Raw genomic sequence first — 14879 nt, forward strand, 5'->3', positions numbered from 1 at the left:
TAACCATCACCTCCTGTCAAGAATAACCATTAAACTAGTACTCAACTACTAGCAACCGCCTCCTAAGACCACACCTCATACTTCCTCACAACCGTACTCATCAGTCGGGTCTCTATAAAATCAATCCCTTTAGAATGGCCATTTTTTTTCTATTTATCATCACTCTTAACCATTAGTGACAACTCCTCAACCCTACCATCGTTCGGACATCAAGCCTCTTACACTCATCTCTAAACATCACAATTTCTTTCCTATCTTTGGTTAACATCCCAAATAACGATCATCAAATCCATCAACAAAATTACCTCAACATTCTTCCCAATACTATCCTTAATTGTATCATCATCTAACTCTCCACCAAAATCTCATATCATGCAGATATTCTACCAACTTCTTACTTTCCTTAATTCCTCAAAACATAACTAATCATGTTGTCCCGAAACTCCTATATAACCATTAACTAACATCCTCATGATTGGTATCACACTTCTCGACGACTCCTTACCTTTATATCACATAACTCCGGTCAACATTTCCCTAGTTTTACTCCCCTCATTCATTTCTTTTTAGACTCGACAAAATCAATTAACCATAAAACTCCTTATTACTTCTTCATAACATAACTCTTTAGTGCTCCGGTTACCTTCTCACCGCTCCAAAACTCAAATCCCATTATTTCTTATCGATATTATCTCACTCTTTCTTACCATGGATCTTCTCTTATTATGCTATCACTCACACTTGCCACTAATCTATCCATAAAATCAACGTTCACTGTTCAAACAATTGCATCTCCTTTGTACCTCTCTAGAAATCAGAATTCATTTCATACCGTTAATTAATTGCCCAAGGAAATCACACAGTAGTTTCATCTCTTAATAAAACAAATCTCCCAAACTCACTCACTGTGTACAAATCTACCTCGCGACATGTCTCCATAAAGTTCACTGTATACCACTCTTCTCAACCCCTTTAAAACGAACTTTCACTACATATATCCTTAACCCACACGACTCCCAACCATCTCCCTCCATAATTCTTTACACATCTCAAGCTGCCACTATCCACATCCTTACTTTCAATCTTTTTATTCTCACGTTCCTTAGACTCACATCATCCCTTGCCCATATTCACTTGCTTTTACGTTACTCAACACACAATCATATCACTCATCTCATCTCAGAAAACATGCCCTATGTCTCCATTAATCCATAACGATCTTCCTTTTCTTTTTCCACTATCTATCACAACCACATATAACTCATGTCCTCCCCCCGAACTCATACTCACCACAGGTGCCACTCCTTACATCATAAGATTAGGTAACTTACGCATCAGGATCAACATACATATAAAACAATGCATAAATAAGCAAAATGAAACCTTTGAATTAAACATAATATGCAACGAAGTCAAAAGATAAGCATATGGCCCAAAACAGGGGTCACTAGATCGAGTACAGGCCACTCGATCGAGTAAATGACTTACTCGATCGAGTAGGTGAAAGTCAGAGACACGTATAAAAATTTTACCAGGGTTACTCGATCGAGTAAGGGGTACTCGATCGAGTACCAAGATGCACTCGATCGAGTAAGGGCCACTCGATCGAGTACCTACGCATTTCTCAACACTGTTCAGTTTTCGTAAAATGGTCATAACTCACTCGTTTCTTTGTCGTTTTGGGCGTGTGACCTATCGTTAGAATCGTAAAAGAACAAGCTATCACCTCCAATTGGAATCAAATTAAAATCATTTATTCATCGCAAGTTATAACAGTTTAAAGATAACCTCTCTACAATCAAAAAACACAACTAGTGATTTTTACTTCCCAAACGACTTAAACAACAACAAGGTAGACAAAAACAACTCAGTACTCATAAAACCAGTATTGCTAATCACATGTTACTATCCTCAAAAGTCAAGCAACAACATCCATCAAGCACATATATTATTTAACTTATTAATCATGTACTAACCGCATGCTTTAATTTTATGACTTTTCGTAACACAAAACATTCTCATACATTACAAATCCTATTTCCATGTTACTAACGCAACACTATTACAAATCCACTTCGTCATCTAAACATATTCATATTCACAAAATCTATATTCTCATGCAATTGACACTCAATCTTTTCCAATCAGTTCATCTATTTCAACCACATTCTTCATCTACAAGTGCATATGATACCACAGTAGACAATTATATGAACTTATTATCTAACTTTACGCAAACAGAATTATGTAAAATCATATCAAATCCCCTAATCACAAGTTACTAGTATATACACATTATAAATCATTTATCCTGCAACATCATTATTCCTCACATATTATCACATATGAACTACTTCCTTTTTCCACCACATCATTCGTCATTCTCATATACTTTTCCAACTATTCCAACCAACATGGTAAACCAACTATCATCCAACATGCTTTCAACCAACAACATACAAAATCACACTGATCCATGCCACACATCACTATATTGGTACACAATTCACAAAATAAACACATAGCGATCCCGACTCATATCCCATGGTGACCGGTTCAAAATTGTAGGGCGAGTTCGCGACTTTAGGACGTCTCCCAAGCCTTTGCATTAGCTCCTACAACTTTTACCCCGGGTTCATTTTAATTTGACTCCCTATATTCATTAGGTTAATTGGTTACAGGTTTCAGGATCGTCGCTCTGATACCATTTTGTAACACCCCCATACTTCAAGTGCCTTACCAGGACCACTTAAGGCATGGAAGTGCTATCATCTCGGTTACCCGAGGCAATGATAATCAAATGACAATGAAGAAACATAATTTAAATAACAAAATAGCTTAAAGAGATTACATGATCAAAACCAAAACTAAAACTATTAAACTGAAATACAAGATTCTCAGACGGTCTACTGCTAACACTAACAAAGCTATAAAACATCGTCTGACACAGCGGAAGACTTCTAACTGCCACGTGATGACTCATCCCAGCTATCTCATACACGTCATATCATACCTGCTCAATAATTGATCACCACCCCCGAATGGATCACCACAGTTTTTAAAACATTAAACGGGGTCAGTACTAATCACACAATTTATATAATCCAACAACACAGTAAACAAGCAGCTCACACGGTCACACACACAATCACACCCACTCCAATCAATCTCCGTCACCGACCGTCCACTGGACCAGCCCTGCCAATGGGGGACTGCAGCCGTACCCACCAAATCCCCGCTCATCATACCGAGCGATAACCCTGTCCCATTAATGTGCACATCCCCTCCCATGGCGGGTTCCACGGAGGGCGAAACTAGGGCGTGAAGCCACTCCCGCAAGTGACTCCACTCAGCCGAGAACGCATCTCGAGAACCAGAGACAAACAATCACAATCATTAGACAACAATCAAAACCAACAACCGTCACAATACGAATACGATAATATTCAACAACCACAACACACCAACAACATATTATGGGACTAATACTGAGTAGGGAAACCCTACCTGGAACAGCAACACAATCAGACGGTCTCAACAGCTGTATCAAAATTCCTCTTCTACGAATCCTCCTCCTAACATATAATCACATAATTACTAACAATCACAAAACTAATACAAATCCCTAATTCCCAAAATTAGGGTTTAACAAGACTTAATTAAATATCAAAAATTCGGTACGTAGATCTTACCCTCGACGCAAGGATCACAAAGATGTAAAGAACGACGGAATCCGACCTCTCAAGCTCCGGAATTTGTCAATAACACGGATGAATGCGAAGAACGTAACTTGAATCTCCCTTTTAATGTTATTAGGTTTGTAAAAGTGTATTATGAAAGTGACGGAAAGATTTATATATTAATCCGTGTTATTAACAAAACCCGTCGAATTATCACCCGCTAACCGAGCTACTCGATCGAGTAACTGACGTACTCGATCGAGGGCCGCCTACTCGATCGAGTACCAAAGCTACTCGATCGAGTACCCTATAGGTCAGAAACTATTTTAAATTGCAAAACACCCTTACTCGACAGAGTAAGGCCCACTCGATAGAGTACCCAGAGACTCATAAAACCGTAGTATTACAAATTTCTCGTTCTCTTAATAAAAAAGTTAGGGCAAGGAACTTAACAGATGGTGATTTAGTTCTTAAAGAAATACGGTCACCGGTCAGAGACCCGAGAGGTAAGTTCAAACCAAACTGGGCCGGCCCTTATATAATTAAAAAGATTTTAAAAGGAGGAGTGGTGCAACTAATAGACATAGAAGGGGTTGAATTCAGTCAATTAACCAATCTTGATCAGTTGAAGAAATATCACGTGTAAGTATACAAAAAAAAAAAAACTAAAGACCCCTCCCAGGTCGTAAAAAAATAATATTAAGTAAAACAGAAAAATAAAAACCCAACAACAGTCAAAAAAAGAAAAAAAGAAAGAACCCCTCTCAGGTCCAAAAGAAGATACGCATCATTCGCAAGTTAAAGACCCTTCCCAGGTTGAAGGAAAAAAAAAGCCCCTCCCAGGCCAACAAAAAACAAACAAGTACGGAAACAGAGGAAGAAGAATGAAAAACAAAGGAAAAACAAAGAGAACGGGGAAAAAAAAAGAAGAAAGAAACCCATAACAGGTTTAATAGTAGCAAATCATATATATATATATATATATATATATATATGAATGGGATCATATGAGTATGACTCATATATTTGAGGACTGAGGATTAATACTAGCTGTCAGATCTAAGAGATCCAACGTCCATGATTTAGTGCGGATAAGTAAGGGTAATATGGTAATTTCGCGGACGCACATATATACTCCTTATTCCATCGAAACAAACTTAATTCATTCATTCTCACCCAAAGCCTTTCTCTCTCTACCTTCTATCTTCTTCGACGCAATCCCGCCCTAATTTTCCTGTTTTCGTGATTTTTTTTGTTTCGAATTCAATCTCAGCTCAATCATTTGTCATTCTACTATTTCTTATCAACGATCATACTCTTTCAATCGAAATCGCGATGTCAGGTACATCTACTTTATCTTTAGTTTTTAATTTCAGTTTTATTTTCATGTGATTGTTGTTTCGCTACATATATTTGCAATTACTAGTCATCTTACTGCGTTTGTTATGATTTTGTAGCTACTCATCGTGATTTCAATGCTTTGTATCTCTTTTTCCTAAATTAGATTTAATTTGTGAGGATTTCATATGATTTCTTGGTCTTCTTTCTCATATATCTAGGTTAATTTAATTCGAACAAGTTACGAATTTGTTATATATTCAGTAATTTTTTCTGATCTATGTTCAACTCGCCTATTGTTATGATTTTTTTGTTCTCGATTTATAATTTTGATGAGATTGATTCATAGTTTGTTATTTGATTGCGATTTTAAATTATTTCACTTTGTTCGAGTTTTGTTGTCATGTAAACCTAATTTACATGTGTAGTATGTTGTTTCAAATCTTTTTAAATTTGTGTCGGATTGATTTACATCTGTTTTACATTGTTACTCTTTACTGTTAGCTAGTAGTAGTATACATTTCGCCGATTTAGGTTCTAAATTGTTTGACATCTTATAAATATCACGTATTTGCTGCTAAAGTATCCAGTGTGATATTCTTTAGCAGACTATGTGATATTGTTTAGCAGATCTGTGTGATATTATTTTATTACATCCTCATTACTTTGATTGTCAGAAATCAATTACTACTTGTTTGTTTACATTGTATTTTTTTGTGCTATTTTTTGTCAGATCGTGAAAGTTGTTTAGCTTTGAGCGGCCTATTGGACAGAGATATGTCCAAATTGGCCTAAGAAGCTTTGGGCTTAAGGCTTAATTTACCTGCCAAATGAGTCTCCAAGTTTGGTGTATGTTTGGTTTTGGTATAGATTTGATGTTGAGTTGTCATCATATGTTTCTTATTTACATTCTGCTTGTTTATTGAGTTGCGGTATTTTGTTTGACCATCACCATTTCATCTTGTTGAGCACCAAGCACAACATAAATTTTAAGATATTGTTTCTGATTCCATTGTTTTCATCAGGTATTGAAAAAAATTAGATCGAATTTGTCTAATTTCAGTTATGGCCTTGCTCATATTTTCTGTGAGTGCTCTTAATTCATTGGTGGATTCCAGTTTTGATTAATCCACTTTCTTCTATTGGTACAATAGGTTGGACTTTGTCCCACTAGATTGTTGGTTGCGTAAACCAGGTTGTTTAAGCGGCTTAAAGGTGAAGAATCATGCGGATCGGAGTAAATGTGTTGGCCACCTTTTCTTTCTTTGAGATGGATCATCGATGAAGTGGAAGTAGACGCCCCAGCACAGTATGGTTCATTGCTCTTGACGAGCTTTACTTTGGATCCTTGTATATCTCTCACATGTTTGCTTGCTGGGAATAGCAGATCCACTTTGAAGGGGATATGAAGTCTCATGATGCGTCCAGAGAATCTAATTGATAAAACCAAGTCATAAATGAAGCTAAGAATCAGTGTTACTTTCCAAGGGGATATGAAGTCTCATGATATTCTTCATTGGTGTCGTTCTAGTGGTTTGATGTAATTGAGTTCCGGAAAGTTGAGTAGATAGTCTGGTGGTTGCATTAAATTAAGTCATGGTCATGAAATGGTTGTACTGGTATTTAAAACAAGATGAGGTTGAACAAACGTCAAGCAAGAAGTTGAAGATTGTGTTGGAAAAAGATGCCAAAATGGATAATAAAAATAAATTGGTAAAGGTAGAGGAAGAGAAAGGAACTAATCTGTGTACTCAGACTGTGTTGACAGAATTTTAATTGAATATGCACTGATTGATGTAATTTTGGAAGGATAGTAATCTGCTGTAGTCGTTATAAAATATTGCGGTTGTAATTTTGTGATATTGTTTGGAATCAGCAATGATATTTTATATTATATGCTGTGATATTGTTTCTCAATAGCAAAAAGATTCCTTGTGAATGTGATATAGTTTTGGCTAAAGTGTGATACTGTTGTGCGTGAAGTTTGATATTGTTCGGTAATGCTTCTAGAACAATATGACGTGATACTTATGAAGATATATATTGTTTCTTATAACTGTTTGGAAACTAGCAAATAAAGATAGATATATGATATTGTTAATAGAATAGTGTGATATTATTAGCACAATAACTTGATATTGTTTACCGTATCATTTGATTTTTTTTAAAGACAATAAGGGTGATATTGTTTTATGATATTGTTTACCACATTTTGTGATATTGTTAAGCCAGCAGTAGTGTGATATTGTTTCCCACATTTTTTGATATTGTTAAGCCAATAGTGTGGCATTGTTTATCACATCCTCTGATATTGTTAAACTAATAGTGTGGTATTGCTAAAACAAACGTGTGATATTGTTTACCAAAAAAATGAAATATTTTAGAAACCATATATTTTCTATTTAATAACATAAAAAAGAGGCAAATCCTGATACAACTATAATATTGTTACCATTATTTTACATTCCAACTCAAAAGTGGAAAAAAAATACAAATTTATAATCGCTTGAAACGATATCTAAGAATAAAGAATTTGTCTTTATAAGAGGAATGAATAAAAAATATATGATTTGTTTAGTTGATCATGCATATAGACTTCGCCAGCATGCACACATACTTTTAAGTAACCTCCTTAAGTGAAGAAATCTGCAAAAAAAGGAAAACAAAGTACAAAACATCATCTTAGTATCATCTTTCAGACAAAAGAAAATACAACAAATATAAAAAGCACACCATATTATAGCACTTACAACAACATTTTACATTATTTTACTACAAATCAGTGACATTTTACAGCGAAAACACCATACTATAGCATTTTAGTGCCTTGATGACATTTTAAAACTTAATTATGTAGTCAACCTGCCAAAATGTATGAAAATAGATTACCAAAAGAATCTTCACATTCAAGATCACATCATACAAACAACAAGATCATCACGTTTTTTTTTTGTTATCATAGCCAACATGTAATTCGACATTACTCATTTTACTGAACACAAACGATTACTTCAATCTATCATATGAAACTGTAATTTTGCACAATTAAACAATGTTAAACCCTAATTTTCGTGATTAAACGATATGAAACCCTAATTTTCACAATTAAACAATATTGAACCCTAATTTTCACAATCGATCAGTATTAAACCCTAATTTTAGCGATTAAAACAAAAAAGACATCTTATAAACAACTTCAACTTCAATTGATGATAATAATTGATTCAATGAGTCAAATTATGAACGAAAAACGTTTAAAATCATTTATAAGTAAGATATTTAGAAAGTTACAGCAAGAACATGAAAGTACACTAAATAACTTGATGATTAGTTCAATTTTTTTGATTTAATCCTATTAAATTCATGTAATTCAACATACATACAATAATTTCGAACAAAATTAACAAGTAAAATCAATTTAACACTACATAAGTTGAAATAAAATCGCAAAAATGAAAGAAAACGAGAAAAAATAATACCTCAACGATTTTTGCGCGAATTCTAGTGAGAGTATTCAATCTAATGAATGAATAAATCTAGGATGTTGAAATACAGTTGAAATCAAGTTTGAATTTTTAGGTTTTCGCAGATTTTCAGTGAGATTTTTTAGAGGATTGTGATATATTTTTGTTTGAAATGTTTTAGACTGATTTTGGATTTTTTAGAGAGAGAAACTATTGACTGATTTTGGGAGTTTTAGGTGGTTTTGTTGGTTAATTTTCCCCGCGATATTGTTTTGTATATGGTGTGGTTCATTCGTTACTCAATCCTCAAATATTTAGGAGTTCTCATCGGATTCGACTATATATATATATATATATATATATATATATATATATATATATATATATATATATATATATATATATATATATATATATATATATATTGTCAAGTTCTTATAAGTCCACCTAAATATTTGAGTCCATAAGTCCTCTCTACATCCCTTAGATCTTCCACTAAGGATGGTTGAGATTGAAAGCAAAAAAGCATACTTAACACTAATGAGTTTCCTGTACACTAATTAATCCACTTTCTCTCACTAGCTTTAATTATACATTCACTAATGGATTAATTATACACAAAAAAAATTTTTTGAGCATAATTTTTTTTTTGGACTGAAATTTTATACAAATGTTACTACACTTTCACTGTTTTAAAAAGTGTAATTTCAACGGGAAAAAGTGTTATTTTAACAAAAAAATTGTGGTTTGACGGATTTTATTTTGAAATTTGAAAATTTGAAGCAAATTTACAATATATTTTGCGTTTTACGAGTGTAACTCAGTTTTTTCGACAAATATTATTTTGAATTTTTTCCAATTTTAACACAACTCTTTGTGAATTGAGTGATTTATAAGTGTAACTTTAGTCTTTTAAAAGTGTAATTTTAGTCCATTAAAGTGTAATTTTAATCCATTAAAGTGTAATTTTAGTCCATTAAAGTGTATTTTTAGTCCATTGAGAGTGTATCTTTAGTCCATATTAAAAGTGTAACTATAGTCCATTAAAGTGTAATTTCAGTCCATTGAGAGTGTAACTTTAGTTCATTGAGACTGTAACTTTAGTCCATATTAAACATGTAACATGAGTCCATTGAGAGTAAAACTGTAGTCCGTGAGAATGTAACTTTAATAGATATAAGTGTAACTTTAGTAGAGAAAAATGTAACTTTAATAGAGATAGTTGTAACTTTAATAGAGAAATCTGTAATTTTAATAGAAAAAAATGTAATTCTAATAGAAATAAGTGTAACTTTAACTTTAATAGGGATAAGTGTAATTTTAATAGAGAAATGTGTAATTTTAATAGAAATAAATGTAATTTTAATAGAAATCGTTGTAACTTTAACTTTAAAAGAGATAAGTGTAATTTTAATAGAGAAATGTGTAATTCTAATAGAGAAAAGTGTAATTTTAATAGAAATAAGTGTAATTTTAACTTTAAAAGAGCTAAGTGTAATTTTAATAGAGAAATGTGTAATTTTAATAGAAATAAGTGTAATTTTAATAGAAATAAGTGTACCTTTAACTTTAATAGAGAAAACTACAATTTTAACAGAAAAAAATGTAATTTTAACAGAAAAAAGTGTAATTTTAACAGAAAAAAATGTAATTTTAATAATACAGAAAAACGTAACTTTAAAAGAAAAAAGTGTAATTTTAATAGAAAAAAGTGTAATTTCAACAAAAACAAAAGTGAAACTTGATCTGAAAAAGAACCTAAAATTGATATGAAAAACAAAATAGACAACAAAAATTACAAATAAAAAAACAAATGAAATCTAGAAAAAACAAACAAACCAAACACAAGAAGAGGGAGACGTGATTTTATATTAGAAAAAAAAAAGTGAAACTTGATCTGAGCACATCAAACAAACAGAACCATTATGGACAAAAAAAAAATCTGAAAAACGAGATCTAAAAAAAAAAAAAAAAAAAAAGGAGGCGTGAAGTTGTGGGTCGTAATTGATGTTTTTAGAAAACAAAAAAAGGAGGCGTGAAGTTTTTCGCCCTTGAATACCACCTTCTTCTTTTAATCCTTCTTTAACTTCCTTTTATGCCTCCTCTGCATCCCACCCGCCTATCCCTCATCAGGTATTATTATTGTCTTTTGTATTAATCAATCATTGTTTTTGACTTTTACTTTGTTTTCTAAAAACATCAATTACGACAAAATGAATGAAATTTAAAAAAAAAATGAATGAAATGAAGGACAAAAGGAGGCAAGCGGAGGGACAAAAATGGCTGATAAAGGACGGTAGGCGGCAGGCGGCAGGAGGGAGTGTCGGTGGTGGTGGTTGGTGGAGGAGGTCATGAAGCAGAGAGGGTCGTGGCTGTGTGGTCGGCGTGGCAGCGGGTGCAAGGAGGACGGAGCAGTGTGGTCGGCGTTGTCGCAGATGGAAGGAGGAGAGGCGCCAAAGGAAGGAGAGGGTGACGGTGGCAGTGGTGGGGGTGTCGTGGGTGGTGGTGGCGTCAGATGGTGGTGCTGTCGGGTGAGGGGGTGGGTGGGTGAAGAAAAGAGGGGGAATTTTTTTTGAATTTTTAGGTTTTGAATTTATTGGCTTTTTGATTTAATTGGGTTTTTGATAGACAAGGTGAATGAATTGTGTGAGATGAGAGATAAATGGATGTGATGATAAATTATATATAGTGGAATTAGTGATAATTAGGATGGATTAGTTAAGGTAGTGAGAGAGAGTGTTTATTTAGCTAATTAATCACCTTTTTGTGCTTTGATCTCCACCACCTATCTTCCTCATCCAATGGCTTGGATGAGGACTTATGGACTCACACTTAATAGGTGGACTTATTTGATCTTTACTCTCTCTCTCTCTCTCTCTCTCTCTCTCTATATATATATATATATATATATATATATATATATATATATATATATATATATATATATATATATATATATATATATATATATATATATATATATATATATATATATATATATATATATATATATATATATATATATATATATATATATATATATATATATATATATATATATATATATATATATCGTTCCCAATTAGGAGTTTTCAAAAAAAAATTAGCATACAAAATGGCAACTAATATGAGGGAACTAACAATCATTTCTCTTATTCTATATCCAGAGTTATCGTGGCAGTAAAAAAAAAAGAATCCCTACACTAACTTTGAGGTTTGTAGAATTCATAATCCCCTTATTTCAATCCTAATAAGCTACAACTACATTTATAAGACTCTAGATTCCACTTGTTGTCACTCATTAGGTTCGTTAGCCTTTGTACTCTTCTTTCTAGTTTCATTCGGATCATCCAGGTCATTCTGATCTTTCTTTCTTCTCCAAACCAGACTTCTACTTCCTCCACTTTTGTGTCCTCTACTTGAGTCTTGAGTCTTAGAGTTTGTCCGAGTCAGGTCAGATCCTTCTCCCAACTCAGTAGCATCATGTTACAGCCTACGTTCCGCTTGACGAGCTGATTCACGCTCCTCTACAGAGTGTGATGTCATCCAAACCTTATAATGATCGCTTATTTAGGTTGAGTCAGGAACATTTTGTATAGTCCAGAACCAACGTGCATTCCAGTATTGGTACCAGTTACGCAGATAAGAATGGGTCATCGGATAAATTCCAAGAGAAATAGTATCTACAGAAGGAACTCGTTGTTTTCGCCTGGATTGTCGTAACAAGCGAGAAGGAAATATGAAAGAGGAGTGAGTAAGGCCAGGTAGTCTATAGTATTCTATAGAGGATCGCGGGGCCGTCATAGCAGGGATGTGCCACCATGATATAGTCCAACGAATTGGAAACCCATTGTTCATCCATTCCCTCTAGTAGCTAAGTGGCTGCTCCCCTTTCACAACTCTTTGTCTGCCAACGAAGCTATGAGGTTGATAAGATTTGGGATCGAGAGGTCGTTCAATTAGTCACATACGCTCTTGTAGCCATACCTAGGACAAAGATTTATCGACATAAAATGACCCACACCAGGTAAGGAAAAAAATAAAGAAATAAAATGACGCACACTAGGTCAGAAAAAATAGAGAAATAAAATGACTCACACCAGGTCGGAAAAAAAAGGAAAAAATAAAAGGAATCAAAAAAAGAGGAGAGGAATCGAAAAAAAAGGAAAAGGAATCAGAAGTAGGAAAATATGCGAGTTGTGTGAATGAAACAAGAAATTACCTGAAGTAACAGGGGCTACCGCAGAATGCAGCTTCTGGATTATGTCGTAAGGTATCTAAGCAGTGAAGAGTTTCAGCTAAGACCAGAGGCATAGGTGAGCAGTCGTTGCGCATGTGCTTTACTACTCTTAGGAGGCAGCGGTGTCCGTAAATATTGGAAGGGCTTACAAATAGATAACGCTTGAGCAGGCATAACACCAAAGCCCGCTTTTTATAGCGGAAATCAATAACAGTCCTAGGATAGCTAGGGGAAGTGAAGTGCGCGATCAGACGGCAGAGATTTACCCTACGTCCATTCAAAAATTCATCTAGACGAGTGGTAATGCCCAGATAATCTTTGAAGTCTTTTCTTAAATCATCATCAAGACTAGGAAGCGCGGGAGAAGATTGAACAGATGATCCTAGGATGGCACTAAATTCCTCCGTCATAGGATAAATCTTGTGATTGGCAAAGCAGAATACGTGAACGTCGCAGTCCCAAAATAGAGCAACATCACGTAGAAAATCCCATGAGATCTTAACTTGCTTCAATGACAGCAGCAAAGGTCCTAGCTAGACCCCAATAACATAATCCTTTTCAGCCTTCGTGAGATTGTCAAGCCATGCTTTTAGATCGTTTTCAAAGTTTTGATACATTATGAGATTAAGGAAAATTTTCGGGATGAGAAAAGTTTAAGCGATGAGTGCTATTTATATAGAGGAAAGCCAGGAGCTAATAGAAATTATTATCCGTATTAAATACGGAGTTACCAGATACTTCTTCTTTTCATATGCGGAATAGCTAGCGGTTGAGATTTAAGAATTCTAGTAGAAGTTGATATGCTGAACTTTCCAAGGGGAAAATGCCATAGGCCCCTCTAGGCTGGATTTCAAAAAAAAAAAAAAAAAAAAAAAAAAAAAAAAAAAACTCAAATACTCTGTCCCTGTCCTGGATCATGCTCAACATCACCGTCTTTTATTTTTATTTTTATTTAACATAACTAGTAATGGAGATATAACACAAATTTATCTAGTCTTTTTTTCGAAAACAAATGCGTCATTAATTGTTTAGTGTTGTCTTCATTATCGAAGTGCATCAGCATGTATCCTTTGCATCATTAGCATACATTACTTGTGTCATTCATCATAAGTAATTTGCATTAATGTCATAATTGCGCAATCAGTTCAGTCGTATTATCAAGCACACTACTTGATTCGAGAAATCGCTAAAACCATAAAACCAAAAATATAAAAAAACAAAAAAGAGAGCATAGATTCAACATCAATCGACTAAGAAAGGGGAAGCACATATAATTTGGCCAGAAGCTTTTTATCAAGCATACGACTTGAACAGTGAAAATACGAAACGAAAAAAAAAAGAGCATGAATTTGAAGTCAGTCAATAAAGAGACAGAATACTTACGATCTGATTTGGAGCTTGAAAGCAAGAATGGAAATCCGGTCAAAAAAATCACAAGATCTGACAGGGCTCCTTCATCAGTCACCCGGTCACCAATCGGGGGCTCAAATTGTGGCACATCTCCGCTGATATCATTCCATCTCAGGAGCTAGCAGGATCGACAACCGCTAGTGCTCCTTTATCAGTCAACTCGTTGCCAATCTAGTGCTCAGACGATGGCTACGAGGGCACAGCTGCTGCTGATCGTGTCCCATATCATGATAGTACAATTGAACAATCATTTAAAGAGTACACATTCGAAATCAATCGACAAAAATAGAAAGGAAGCACTTACTTCGACGGCGCTCCGTCACCAGTTCTGCGGTTGCTGATTGGGACTCAGGAGATCAAATGGGTGGCGCCACTCCGCTGATTTCATCTCAGGATAGTCTAATTGATCGGATTGATTCAAAGTGATAGTTGATTGGAGGGGTTTGAAGAAAATCAATTAGTTAAGAGAGCAAGGTAAAGTTTGGTCGGCGGATGAATACAGGAAGTAAGATGGGATCTTGTTTTTCCTAAACTTTCTTAGACTAGATTGTGGGCACGTCATTTTGTTTTGTTTTACTCATTAAAAAATGATCCACTTTAATACCGGAAAATAGATTTGTCCACGTATTTCTCAGTCGTCTTTTAATTAGGCGTGTTTAAGTGTGTGTTGATAATAACTATGTTATCACCCTACATTTTTTACCAAAAACCCTTCACTTTATCTTCATTTTGTTGCACTCTTAAGCT

General features: G+C 34.4%; 1 long non-coding RNA gene across 1 annotated transcript; it reads right to left on the reverse strand.

The window, feature by feature from the left end:
• Positions 1-7459: 7459 nt before the first annotated feature.
• Positions 7460-14713, reverse strand: LOC141626427 (uncharacterized). The gene is made up of 3 exons (XR_012536011.1): positions 14437-14713; positions 14106-14338; positions 7460-7664 (listed from the first exon to the last, which is right to left on the reverse strand). It is a non-coding gene; the product is annotated as an uncharacterized LOC141626427 (long non-coding RNA).
• Positions 14714-14879: the final 166 nt, after the last annotated feature.

Source organism: Silene latifolia, chromosome Y, assembly GCF_048544455.1.
Source record: "Silene latifolia isolate original U9 population chromosome Y, ASM4854445v1, whole genome shotgun sequence".
In the NCBI taxonomy this organism is placed as follows: domain Eukaryota; kingdom Viridiplantae; phylum Streptophyta; class Magnoliopsida; order Caryophyllales; family Caryophyllaceae; genus Silene; species Silene latifolia.